General features: G+C 46.4%; 1 protein-coding gene across 14 annotated transcripts in view; it reads left to right on the top strand.

The window, feature by feature from the left end:
* Positions 1-11,652: 11,652 nt before the first annotated feature.
* LOC102460042 (hypermethylated in cancer 2 protein) overlaps positions 11,653-14,562 on the top strand; it is a 182,390-nt gene continuing 179,480 nt past the window's right edge. For 8 of the 14 annotated variants that reach the window (XM_075897828.1, XM_075897825.1, XM_075897821.1 and 5 more), the window contains exon 1: positions 11,653-11,792. The gene's annotated coding sequence lies outside the window, so the exon portion shown is untranslated. The remainder of the gene's footprint in view (positions 11,793-14,562) is intronic. The other 6 variants (XR_012895905.1, XR_012895904.1, XM_075897829.1 and 3 more) reach the window with 4 other exon arrangements.

Raw genomic sequence — 14,562 nt, 5'->3', positions numbered from 1 at the left:
TGACTGTGTGTGACCAGCTTGCTGGGAAGTCAGTGTGTGTGGGACAGGATTGTTCCCAGGTGAATGAGGAGAGTGGGAAGTTAGTGTCTCAGATTCAGGAGAAGGGCTGGGTAGCTAAGTATGCAGAGCAGAACAGCTGTGTGGTCACTCTCCCTAGGAGGCAGGAGATGGCAGTTACGCTCCCATCTCTGGACACGGTGGACACTCATACTCAATCAGGGAGGTGGATATCTGGTTCCATGTGGAAACAGAGGTTGGAGATGGACAGAGGAGAGACTTGGGAGTCTACAGCTTACTGCTGTTACCCCACTGAGGCTGTGTCCAGACTCCATGCCTCCTTCGACGGAGGCATGTAGATTAGCCACATCGGAAGAGGGAAATGAAGCCGCGATTAAAATAATCGCGGCTTCATTTAAATTTAAATGGCTGCCCCGATCTGCCGATCAGCTGTTTGTCGGCAGATCGGGGGAGTCTGGACGCGATGCCCCGACAAAGAAGCCTTTCTTCATCGACACAGGTAAGCCTCGTGAAACCAGGTTTACCTGTGTCGATGAAGAAAGGCTTCTTTGTCGGGGCATCGCGTCCAGACTCTCCCGATCTGCCGACAAACAGCTGATCGGCAGATCGGGGCAGCCATTTAAATTTAAATGAAGCCGCGATTATTTTAATCGCGGCTTCATTTCCCTCTTCCGATGTGGCTAATCTACATGCCTCCGTCGACGGAGGCATGGAGTCTGGACACAGCCTGAGTGGGGGAAGGGGGGGAATTCCAGGGCCATTGTGAGCCAGGGAGTCACACCCAGCCAGCCCTTTGTCTTGGTCAGGCCAGAGGTTTCAGGCCTGGAGCCCAGAGGACAAGGGGGAGGGGCAGGACTTGCTTTGGCCAAGAAGATTTGCAGTTTAAACCTGAAGGGCCAAAACTGCAATGGTGTGGGGCCAGAGAAGGGGCCTGACGGAGAATTTCAGTATACACCTGAGATAGGATTGTTCTTGTTACTGATGTTAATTCTTGTAACCAATGTATTATTGTTGCAGAGAATTGTAACGGTATACAGTGTGCATGAGCTTATGAAAATACCATGTAATCTGTCTGGAGATGTACCGAACGACAGACGGTATGTAAGGGGACATTGTGATGTTGCTATTTCGTGGTTAACACTTGTAACTGGTCTTGGAACTTCTTACAGGACAAAAAGGGTTCCAGCCAGAAGGTCCTGTGTGAGAAGGGAAACTGAGGCACACCACCATTTTGTTGGGGGAGGCCTGTGATGCCCTCAGTGATGTTACTGGCATCACTTCCTGCATCAATTTTGCGTTGGGGGTGTCACGTTGCTGAATTGGAGGGAAGCAGCCAGATCGCTGCTGCACCCCTAGGTGGGGGTGTTGGCCCCAGAAATTGGTATGGGGGGAGCCATGTGGGGTATTGAATGGGAGCTTGTTGTTTGTTAATCTTATGTACACTATTTATGTGAGTGTATAATGTCCATGTGTGTAGGTAGGAATCTGTAATCTGTGTGGAAGCTGAATATTTCTGTGAATGTGGTTAAGCATTGCTATGGACAGGCTGAGTAGCAAAGCCCTGTGGAACAATGGCTCTCAATGGGCTATGGACACACCCAAAGAATGGGATTTGTCACCTGAGGGCAGCCAGCAGGAAACAGAGATTGGCCTCGGACCAGGTGACTTGCTGCATACAAGAAGAGGCCAGGGAGGAGGTATAAAGAGGCCATGCGGTCGATGCCATTTTGTTCTCAGCTCAGCACTTCATCCCAGAGGCAGCACTGCAGGGATTGAAGAGCCCGGAAGACCTGTGAACCCATCCTGATCGTAGGATGTGCAATAAGAACTTTTAAACCAGCAGCTGCAACATCTCTGCTAGAGCCTGCATCGAGGACTGGGAGATTCGGTGCATGTAACGTACTGTACTTTAATAACCTTACTCTCATGCTTTTCTTTCCTGTAATAATAAACCTTTAGGTATAGATTCTAGAGGGTAAATTGACCAGGGATCTGTGGCTGGTTTCTTGGAACCGGACAGAACTTGTTCGGGGTAGGTGGGATTGGGTGCTAGGACCCCCCACCTGTGTATAGGCCCGGGGCCATCTGGGGCACAGATATTGCTGGGGTGTCGGAGGGGTTTTGCTCGGGAGGCTTCAGGCAGGCAGCTGAAGCGCTCTGTGGGACTGGTTTGTGGCCTGTGTGGAGAGGTCACCAGTCGGGGGCTGTAAGTAGCCCCGGATTCGAGCAGTTCGCCCTGAGCGGACGCCCTCAGCTGTGCCCAGACACGGCCCGGTCCGTCACAATAGTGTACTTAGATTTTCAGAAAGCCTTTGACAAAGTCCCTCACTAAAGGCTCTTGTGTAAATTACATGGCCATGGGATAAAAGGGGGAAGGTCCTTTCATGGATTGAGAGCTGGTTAAAAGACAGAAAACAAAGGGTAGGAATAAATGGTAAATTTTCAGAATGGAGAGGGGTAACTAGTGGTGTCCCCCAAGGGTCAGTCCTAGGACCAATCCTATCCAACTTATTCATAAATGATCTAGAGAAAGGGGCAAGCAGTGAGGTGGTAAAGTTTGTGGATGATACTGTGAAACTGTTCAAGATAGTCAAGACAGAAGCAGACTGTGAAGAACTTCAAAAAAATCTCACAAAACTAAATGATTGGGCAACAAAATGGCAAATGAAGTTTAATGTGGATAAGTGTAAAGTAATGCACGTTGGAAAAAATAACCCCAACTATACATATAGTATGATGGGGGCTAATTTGGCTACGACAAATCAGGAAAGAGATCTTGACGTTATCGTGGACAGTTCTCTGAAAACGTCCACGCAGTGTGCAGCGGCGGTCAAAAAGGCAAATAGAATGTTAGGAATTATTAAGAAAGGGATAGAAAATAAGTCACAGAATATCTTACTGCCCCTGTATAAAACTATGGTACACCCACATCTTGAGTACTGTGTACAGATGTGGTCTCCTCACATCAAAAAAAGATATTTTGGCCTTGGAAAGGGTTCAGAAAAGGGCAACTAAAATGATGAGGGGTTTGGAACAGGTCCCATATGAAGAGAGGCTAAAGAGACTGGGACTTTTCAGTTTGGAAAAGAGGAGACTGAGGGGGGATATGATAGAGGTCTATAAAAGCATGAGTGGTGTGGAGAGGGTGAATAAAGAAAAGTTCTTCATTAGTTCCCATAATAGAAGGACTAGAGGACACCAAATGAAATGAATGGGCAGCAGGTTTAAAACTAATAAGCGAAAGTTCTTCTTCACACAGAGCATAATCAACCTGTGGAACTCCTTGCTGCAGGAGGCTGTGAAGGCTAGAACTAGAACAGAGTTTAAAGAGAAGCTAGATAATTTCATGGAGGTTCGGTCCATAAAAGGCTATTAGCCAGGGGGTAGGAATGGTGTCCCTGGCCTCCGTTTGTCATAGGCTGGACATGGATGGCACGAGACAAATCGCTTGATCATTGTCTTCAGTCCATCCCCTCCGGGGCACCTGGTGCTGGCCACTGTCGGCAGACAGGATACTGGGCTAGATGGACCTTTGGTCTGACCCAGTACAGCCGTTCTTATGTTCTTATGTAAAGAGAACCTACTGCAGAAGTGTATACAACGGAAGTTACAGCTATTCTGGCATATCTGCAGAATGAACGACGAGCGACAAGTTAAGACCCTGGTATTTGGCATAATGGATGGTCCGAATAGGAGAGGCAGACCCCACAGAGCATGGGTAGATGATATAGTAGATTGGTGCGGAGCTAGTCTACAGAAACTAAGCCACTCCGCACTGGACAGGGAAAGATGGAAGGAAATAGTGAGGGAGGCATCGGACACCAATGGGCGTTGAGCCCATGGTTGTTGATGATGATGATTTGAGAGTTGAGACCTGACCAATTCATCTCTACACTAGAGAGCTCTGGATTCATATTATGGATTTGGTAAAGTTTTCTTCTAAATTAAACATGTGTCTCTTAACTTTTGTTTTGCCTTTCAATTTCATTGGAACAAAGCTCCACAAAAATTAAAGTGAAATTCCAGCACTATCTAGAACTTAATTATGAAAGAATGTTTTTTAGCAGTGGAAGTTTTTATATGCAAGGGTAAAAAAGTAATTTTCCTTGCAATCATCCATCAACTACAGTCATAATTCAAGTAGCAGCAACCTACAAAAAAGTGGTGGGGGAATTGAAGTAACCTAATTATGAAGAGGTCTTAGTGAGACTAGTATAGTTCATAGATGTATTTACAGATGAAGACATAAGAGATGGAAAAGTTTTTCAGATACATCTTTTCATAAAACACAGTCTCCTCCATGGCCATTTTGGAGTGCCTCTTGCTCAATGAGTTAGTGAACATGCCTTCCAGGGGATTATGGTCTGATTGTAGAAGGACCTCTTTGTCGAACAGACATTGGTATGATGCTATTACCAACAGCCCTTTTTTGCACTTGAGCATAATTTGTACAGATGTCTGTCAGAACTTAGTACCAATGCCTGAAAAGGTGCATTTTCCCATTGTTCATAAGCAATATTCTGTTCTCATTCTCACCATATCATTAAGAAACAGGTTTTTCAGTGGAACGCTGGGTGTCTCTACACTGCAGTGCTTAATGCAAAATAAGCTATGCAAATTGAGCTATGTTGATTGTGTAGCTTATTTTGAAATTGGTGTAGGGGTTAATTGCGGAAGAACTGTGTACGTGCCAAGGATGGGGTGGTGAGGCCTGCATTCTCCCACCCTCCCTTCCCCTATATATGATGAGCCAGAAGCAAGCCTCTAGGAACACACGCCATTTTAAGATAAGCAATGGAGCCAGTGTAGCAAGAACAAGTTACAGATAAGAGCAGGAACATATAAACAATCCTGTTTACCCAGATGTACTGATCATGTAAACAAGGTCAAAGGACAAGCAGAACAGGTAAGCCATATGTTAGCAAGTAATACATAACCCCCAGAAATTTTGAAACTGCAGAACAAGGCAGAGACACTGTATTTAAAGCTGCACCACAGCACAGCAATTTGAACCTCACCGATGGACTCTGGTACCGGTGCTTCGGACGCCTAGACGACCTCCCGCTTGTCCACAGCTGAAACAGGGTTCCCAGATTTCAGAAGGGACGCAAGACGCCACTTTTCCTATCATGTTGTTCTTTTAGTTAAGGGGCACAGTTGAAGTCTGTCAGGAAATAAACTGCTTGCGTTTGACAGATACCTGTGCAGAGTGTTTTTGTACTTAGAGAACCCAGTGTTGGACCTGAGACTTACTCTTGCCAGCAACAATTGGGAGTGTCTACACAGCACTTATTTCAAAATAGTGCACTCTTCCTCTGACTTCCCTTACTCCTCGTACAAGGAGGGCTACAGGAGTCGGAGTAAGAAGTCCTCCAGCTTGAGAGCAGTTTGACACTATTTCGAAATAACTGCTGGCTGTGTAGACACGGACTAAGTTATTTTGAAATAACGCTAGTGTAACCCCCCTTTTTCCTCCCTGGGTTACTTGGGAGCAGGTCTCACACACCTGTGTGCCTGGGCACCTGATATTTTTAACATAAAAGGAGATCCTGAGTGCTCCAGCAGTGATGTTGTTTAGTTGGGGATTCCCTATCTACCCCCTTGCTGCTGTCCCTTGCTCCTGAAGAATATACAATTGTAGTGGAATTTGCCCCTTGCCCGAAAAAGATAAGAAACTAGCCTAACAGCAATTAGGAGCTCACTAGCCTGTGAGCAAGAATGAAGCTGTATTTCACATTTTCTAACTTGTGACAGGCACAAGCAGGCAGAGTAAAACCGCACATAGGCATAAGATAAGAGTACCCCTCCCCAGTTACTGGAATGCCAATCGTGAATGTTAGAAATAAGGTATTGCTGTGCTTTAACCAATGAAATGTAAAAGCCAATCAAGCTGTTATTCATGTATCCGATAAAAGGCTATGCACAGAGCGGCACGGGGTCACTCCTCGCCATTTTTGCTGTAAAGCTCGAGGGGACGACCATCAGCGCTGATTAATAAAGGTCTGGTAAATCCTCCTTTGGGCATCCGTGTCATTCTGTTACACCGGTTTGAGTCCGGTACGGTTACACAATGGTGGTGCCTCCACCTGGCTGGCCCTGTACACCGCCTTGGGAGCCTCCAGGAATAAACAGACCCAGATTATTGCTAGAATAACTCCAAGACAACAATTATAAATAATATACCTCTAATTGATTAAAATTAGAATTAACATACCTTTACTTAACAACTTAAAGAAACAGGGTTTAACAGATGAAATGTGAACAAAATCAATTAAAAAGTACACAGAAAGAAAGGAAACTTATCCATCTGGCATTTGCACTGCCACCATTTATCCCACCCCAGAGTGTGCACTCCTGGATTCTGAGTCCCAGACACTTGCTTGTGTGGGCGCGCTTGGAGGTCTGAAGCTGGAGTGGAGACAGCCTGTGCAGGTCCTCTGTGTGTTAGTCCAAGCTGAGCAGCCAGCTGCAAAATCCCTCTGCCACTGGAGCAGGCCCCACCAAATACCAGCAGCTCTGGTTCACTGGGCAGATCATTCTGGCTCTCATTGCACCCAGAGTCAGTTTGTCTTTTGTGCTCTGTCCCAGGCAGCACTTTTCCAAACAAACCAGTTACTCACAGTCACCTCCTGTGCAGGTTTATGTAAGCTCATCCCAGCCACAGGCACAGCCAGAGTCTCTCCCCTCCAGGGACAATCAACAGCAGCCGCCAAAGCAGCCTGCTCGATCCAAGCCCCAGCAGTAACAGTAACAGGCTCTAGCTGCAACACAACAGCTCCTGGCCTGGAAAAGGCTCCACACCAACAGCCTGGCTCCTCTCTCTCAAAAAAATGGAGCCTAGCCTAACTCTCTATTTGCATAGCCTGGAAGAGGCACCGTTCCCCTTTTCTTCCTCAAGGGCTCATGGGAGTTGTAGTCTCTAGGGCTAGATTGCAGCACAAAGGATCCTCCCAGTAAAAGTTAGAGGCCCCTTTAATAAGGGGACTACACTAGTTATAATGTTGCTGTGTAGACATACCCGTACCCTCTTAGTCTTCTTGTCCCACTCAGGTTGCATGTCCCATGCCCTGAAAATGTTGCAGCCACTTCTTGTCTTTGTGGAGCTGGCAGGTCAACTATTGCCTTTATTTTCCTTTGGTGGTATATGTCAGGGCTACTCAACTTTGGAAGCCCCGGGGGCCACAATGATACTCACAGCACATGCTGAGGGCCACAACTTAAATGTGGTTGCATGTACATGAAAATATATGTAAATAGCTTCTTTCACACTGACGGGCATGAATACAAAGATTAAGGCAAGACTACACAACACACAGGCCCCATTTAAGTCAGTTCTTCCGATATTAATAAAATGCAACATTTACCCAATTTCCAAGTAGGAATAAGAAATCCTCCGGAAAAGGGCTTATTTTCCGGAGAATCGCGTCTAGACTGGCGCTTTTCTCCGGCTTATCCCCAAGCCAGAAAAAAGCGGCAGCCATGTAAATGCAAATGCCGTGGGGGATATTTAAATCCCCCGCGGATTTGCAATTCCGACTGGCCTAATCTGCATCCCTTTTCTGGAAAAGTGGTGCAGTGTAGACACAGCCTGAGGTTAAAGGGGCACACCAGCTCCTGAGTCCTCCCCCCACCCCCCCGGGTGCAGTAACATGTTCTTTTCTGTGATGGCCTCACTGCTGACCCACAGCATAGGGATTCAACTCTACACATCACAGCAATATGATGTCCTCCTACCTTTATAACATAAGCATAAGCCAGCTTTGAAAGGTTGGAGGTGCCATCCATGGGTAGTGAGTACCTTAAAATTCATTGTAGCCCTGAAAACCCTCTGAGGTTTCATCTATCAACTCTTGTTTTGAATCTAAATATTTTGCCCGCAACACCTCCATCTTGTAGATAATATTAAGGTCCACAGATGCTTCTCTGCCCAGAAACACCACGGAGACATTTGTGAGGAAGGACTGGAAACTAATGTGAGTATGGGATATAATTCCAGCCCAGTTTACTAGCTCTTCAGGTTCTATTCTGAACTATTAATACACTAGGGCTATGTCTACACTGGCGCGATCTTGCGCCAGAGAAATGCAAATGAGGCTAAGCGTGGAATATCGCCGAGCCTCATTTGCATATCTAATAAGCCACCATTTTTGCGGAAGAGGCTCTTGTGCCAGAAGGAGCATCTATACTGTCCCTTCTTGCGCAAGAGAAACCCTCTTGCGCAATGCCATTATTCCTGAAAATAATCAGAGATGGGGCATTGCGCAAGAGGGTTTTTCTTGTGCAAGAAGGGGCAGTGTAGACAGCTCCTTCTGGCGCAAGAGCCTCTTCCACAAAATGGCGGCTCATTAGATATGCAAATGAGGCACGGCGATATTCCACGCTTAGCCTCATTTGCATTTCTCTGGTGCAAGATCGCGCCAGTGTAGACATAGCCTACTAGTAAGAAATCTGTTTGTTGTACTTGCATTGGACCCAGTGTTTACAATATATTCACCACCATCCACAGGACTAGGTCGGTGTCTTTGTATGTGTCTGTACATCACCAGGAACAATGGGTCCCAATCCTGGTTGGGACCTCAAAGGGCTACTGCAACATGTATATTAAAAATAACTGCTTTAAGCACTAGTATCTGATTACAACTGGAATGGCTGTTCACCTCAAGCTATCACTGAATACCAAACAACTTGCAAAACTTATTTGTGCAACAGTCCCCATGAACAATGTATTTACGCCAGTGTTGTCTTTCTCATCTGGTCTTGGCCCTGACGTTGCTGCTGTCCATGATTAAGTAATACTTTTACTTGGCACACGTTGTACCAGATGCTAGACATGGCATTTGAATGGCAGAATACATGGCTGTGTGCCTCGCTGGAACCCACTATCAGTGTCTTGGTATCTCTCTTGTATGCCATCTTGTTTGGATGGAGGTGTAGTCAGAGCCTGTGCCCAATTTGCTCCAGCAAATAGCCAGACCTGGACCTTCCACTAAAACTGTGGCTGTCTGGGTTTCTCATTGGCCCCTATGTATATATTAAACTGAACATAGATGCATGTCCTATTGTACCACTTTCCACTGTGACAACTTCCTAATTTATATTTTTTTGTCTCAGCTCCATTAGTTATTTGTCCATGTCTCCATTTCCTTAAAGTGGGTGTGTCCAGAACTGATGGTCCCCAAACCTATGGAGATTTTGGATGAAAGTAATTTCTAACCCTGGCTAAAACAGCTTCCAGATTGTTTCTCTTTCCTGCTTAGCTGACATGCCACAAGGATTGGGCATTCTTCTATGACTTCTCCAGCACAGCATGGAGTAAGAGAGCTCCCTGCACCTCTCTAGCTTTTTGCATGGCCACTAGCTTGAAAATCCAGCTGGAAACCACTCCCATCCTGATCCTTCCACCCCCTAGTAAGGCAAGAGTCTTGTACTCACAGTCAGTTGGCTGCTCTTCGTTCCACTACTGAGGTTTTGTGCTCTTCACTGAGTGTTTGGTGGGAGTAGTGAAGGTCCAGACCCTTCTGACACTCTGCTGTGATCTCATCTTTATTTGTCCATTCAGGCTCCTATGGTAGAACTGAGAGACCTCTGAGGCAAAAACTTTGAACCCCAGGTGAGCAACTATGAAAGGAAATTTATTATCAGACAAGACTAATGCAGGTTGTGGGGCTGTGATGAAGCTTAACTGCCTGGGTCTGCACAAGAAGTCTGTGAAATACTTGCTATTGCTAGGACTTTACCATCAAATTCTCAGAGACACTACAAATTATAGGATCAGCTTCATTAACGTAATCACCCTGTCCAATGTAAAAGGGACTTAAGTAATGGGTTATACTGAGGACTTTGCTTCTTAGAGGCAAAATCTCCAAGATATAATTTCTCATGTGCCCTTGGAACAATAATTTCCTCCTTTATTAATAAATATATAACACATCAAATAAAAAGAATTCATCTCACATTTGCAAATATTACAACTATTTCTATGTGGAAGCAAAAGAATCTTATATCTAATTGCCATAATATGTGATCATATCTGTTGCTTTGTTGTTCGAGATTAATTTGCTAAATTCTGTATTACATTTTGAAAAGGTAATGTGTGAAAATGCAATGCTAACTATTATTCCTACTCGGTATTACATTAATGTGGCTGTCCATGTTCATCAATGTGGAAAAGTTGACGCTTTTCTGTCAGTGCACATTTTGAAAATTAAAACCTGATTTCTCCCCGCCCCCCCCAATTAGGCATGTGCTTAATTTAAGTGCTTAGTCCCATTTTGTTCAAGGGATTTACTCGTGTAACCCAAGGTCCAGTGTGCTTCAACAGCAGCCTTGGGAACTACAAGTTGTGGACTACAAACTGCGGCATGTTGGGAGAACTTCCTGTTTGGATGTGCCCTCTGCCCCCAGCAGGGACTGAGCTGGAAGCAGTAGGCAGGCTGCATGCAGAGAGGAGGGGCTGCTGAACCCTGATCCTGTTCTATGTTTTTTACAGAAGAAAGCCTGTTGCTGGTGGTTTGTCTGAGTGGGTCTGGTCTGAGGTGCTCGCACACACACACTACACAATGCAGAGCACACCAAGGAGCCTCAGGCCTAGCCTCCCACAGTTGTGTAAGAAGTCACAAGGCTTCCCCTATGCTGAATAACCTCACACTGGGCTAGTGAACAGGAGGGGTTACACTTGTATGCTTAAAATTAAACACATGTAAATATTTGCAGGACTAGGGAAGTAAATCCCAAACAAATTCCCCCTGTCAATATGTTTCCAATAAATAAGATAAATCTTAAATTCTTATTGACTTATTAGGGAGTACAGGTTATGTGTCTATTTGTGTCTTGTATGTGATAGAGAACTTATTGGCAGTGTTTAACAAAAAAAATGGTAACAATAAACTAATAACACAGTAATTGCACTGTAGATTTTCCTGGTTTTGCATGCAGCATTAAACATTGATCTGTGTATATATATAAAACGTTTTTCGTGCAGGAGAACAGAGTGACATCATCACGTCACTCTGCATTCTGCAGCCTTGCCCCTTTCCCTCCCTGGTGCTCTGTGGTTGGAGGGAAGAGCATGGGGCCTGCACAGCGTTTCCCCCTCACGCGGGGAGGCAGCCAGCTGGCCTCAGCCTGGCCCTCACCGGCTTCCGGGGGGGCCAGGGCTGCCTACCCCCAAAGGGGGGTTTGCGAGCAGGGGGCAACTCCCCATAGCGTTTTAAAAAGTAAATCTCAAAAAAATTGTAGGTTATATTCTCTACTACACAGTCTAGATCTCACCAGGAGGACAGGGAAAAATGATCTTTAGAAATGCCTTTTTAATTGCTGAAAATCGGAGCCATAAACTAGTGATAGGATGCCGGGGTGGAATTCAGAGGTGTGGGTGGTAAGGGAAGAGGGTGGGAGAAGCCTACGTCCTTTAATGGGAATTACAAAGCTCTCTCTCCCAGTTCTGCTGCTGTAACAATTCGTGCAAAAGCAGGAAATTGCTTACTACTAAACTAGCTGGCGAGAGGGCAGGAGCTGATGTGTTATATTGGCGCAGCTCTGGCTTAGCTGTTGTCTTTCTCGTTCTTTTTGCCCCCCCCCCCCCCCTTTTTTTTTTTTTTTTTCCTTCCCATTTTGGCTTCTATTCAAATGTGGGTCAGGGGTGAGCCGCTCTCAGCGTCACAAGCTTGCAAGATGGCGCTGAGAGGAAGGCTGTGAGATGAGGAACAGGCTGGTATAGCCCGAGAGGGGAAGGGGAGCTAAGCCGCTGCTACCGATGCAAGACAACAAAAAAGGTAACGAGATATAAAGGGGCTGGGGCCGGGCTCGCGGCTTCCCCAGCTCGGGGGCTGGACGCGGCAGACTGCAGCCCAGCTGGTGCTGTTCGGGGCTGTAGGCGTAGCTCAGCCCTGCTGCTCCCTGCTCTTTATGTGCCCACTGCAAGGGGCGGGGGTGTCCCCTGCCTTACGGTGCCCATGCCTGGCAGCCACTGCTGTTTCCCCCCATGTGCTGCCCCCGTTGCCTTGGAAGGGGGCGGGGAAGTGAGTTAATTCTGATGTCTCGGGATGGCGAATCCTTGCTATTTGGTCGCAGCGCCTGCAAACTTTTTGTTTCCCCCCTTTTGCTTAGCCGATACCTTGTGATCGGGGGAGGCACTAGGAAGGGGGCTGCAGCTGGTGCCTGGAGCAGCCAAGGCGGACAAACGGCGCCCGGGATAGCTAGCTGCCCTCATCCTCCCTTTCCTCTGCCCCCTGCTCGGACCTGGTGATTGAGCCATTCTTTGGAAGAGAGCGAGCAGGGCTTTGGGATGGAGGCATGTTTTGCATGGACCTGTATTGCACTGGGGGGAGGTTTCCCGTGAATATCTCCCTCTCCCCGGGGCAGCTCTCAGGAGAGGCAGATCAAGCCAGAGATGACATTCACCAGCCACTGCCGCACTTGGGAGCCCACAGGCGAGCATTCCTACCCAGAAAGCGGACCCCTTCCCCCAAAGCTCTGTAGGATTGAACTTTTGCACCATCTCCTCCTCCCCACTGCCCACAGATCTAGGCAGCGCTTACGGGTCTCTTGGCTTTTGTTACAGACAGCACTGTCCCCAGTGCAATGGACGGAGCAGAGGATCCTATGCAGCCCAGGGGGTTGCTCAGACCCAGTGTGCTCTCCCCTCTCAGCCATGGGCATGCCCTCCCCCAGGCCATTAGCCCGTGAGCTACCTGGGGAACCAATTAAATCCTGGGCAAGCGGCTGCTCAGTCAGACCAGAGCGTAACATTTTGTGTTGCACAGAGCCGGGCTTCTGCCCCCCTGCAGCTGTGTGCCACGTTCCCCTTGGCTCTGCAGGCTAAACAGGGAACACTTTTTTTTCTCAGTGGGGCTAGGAAGGTTACATGGACTCCCTCTACCCAGATCCATGAGAATTGTACAAAGTGGGAGCCAGTCTGTTACCCCAGTTGAATTGTGAATGAGCCCTCTTGCCACTGGGAAGTGACCACGTTAGGCAGCTGCTCTTTGAATGAGCCATCCTTTTCGGTGCCGGGTTGTAAACACCCAGTTCTAGTGACCAGGGCTACAGAGAAGTCACTAATTCACTTCAGTTTGAACTTGCCCTACGCAGAAGTGGGCATTGAGAAGTGACGGGTGGAGGGCTTTCCAGCGTGCCTGTTTATCCCTTTATCAGTGCTGCCAGCTGGGCACTCTTATTTTGATCATTTTGCAGCAAGTGTAGCTGGGGTTGGCAACCTTTTCAAACCAAAGATCCAAAATACATCAAAATTCAGAACAAGTGTTCAACAAAGAGCTGTATAAGAATATTATTTATTATTGACATGATTAATAATAGCATAAACAAAACATTGTACTGACAGACTTTAATGGTACTTCTGCTACTGCTTCTTTTCATATATTTCTTTGTAGTTTACATCATAACTGGTCAAATCCAGCTTCATGTACGCATTCAGGCTGTCTTCTGTCAATCTTGAGCACAAATTACCTTTGTGATTAAAATGAGAGCGAGCCTGCTTATGCATATAGGTGGAGCCAAACACTGAAAGTAAGGCCAAGCTGACATTCTGCACGGTGTTCTATGTGACAGGAAGTTCTTTCCAAGTTTGCAGAATCAGATTATCATCGTGCTCCAATTTCTCCATGTCATCCCATTTGCGCAGTTTTCCCAATTCTGTACATTGTCAAGCAAGGCATTCTAAATCAGAATTCAGCTTGACAAATTTTTCCACCCAGATATCCGACTCCTTGAAATCTGCTATTTCCATTTCCAAATCACTGACTGAGATGCCTGGAATGATCGTCAAATCCAGTTCTTCAGTGGACACTTTATGTGGACGAATCAGACTTAGAGCACTGTGTTTGCAAGAGTCAAAAAAACGAGACTGAATGCCACTAGGATCTCAGAAACAAACCCGGCAAGCTGCTGCAAATCAAGGCTGTTACTTGGATTCTCTCTCTGATACGAATCATGAAACATTTGTAATCTTTCAAAATGTGCCAGTCTGCCCGTGTCGATTATCTTTAATGAAGACAGTCAATTTTGACTCAAATCCAAACACTGCCTGCTGCAGAGTCAGGACTGTATTTCCTTGCTCTCGTAGCTTAAGGTTTAACTCATTCAAATGACTGGTAATGTCGACGAGCTAGCAAAACTTAAATACACCAAGCTTTCAGACTGTGACTGGTTGCTCAACGCCCTTCATGTCCAAAAATGACTTAATCTCATTAATGCAGGTGGCAAAACGAGACAAAACTTTGTCACGAGATAACCAGTGAACATTGTGCATTAGTAGATCGGGGTATTCGGAATCTACTTCCTCAAGCAGTGACTGAAATTGATAGCGATTAAGGGTTCAGGCAAGAATTCAATTGACAACGTGAACGACCAGTCCCATTACATTTCTGAGTTCAGTTCCACAAAATTGTGCACAACGTGCCTCCTGATGCCCAATGTAATGATAGTTCAAAAGTGGGCGGTGGAGCTGTTCTGACAAGATTAAGGAATCTCCTGTATTTGTCGACCATGCTAGGTGCACTATTCGTACACGCAGACACAAGATTA

The sequence above is a fragment of the Pelodiscus sinensis genome, chromosome 15, assembly GCF_049634645.1.
Source record: "Pelodiscus sinensis isolate JC-2024 chromosome 15, ASM4963464v1, whole genome shotgun sequence".
Taxonomy (NCBI): Eukaryota; Metazoa; Chordata; order Testudines; family Trionychidae; genus Pelodiscus; species Pelodiscus sinensis.
This window is presented reverse-complemented; position numbering and strand designations above follow the sequence as displayed.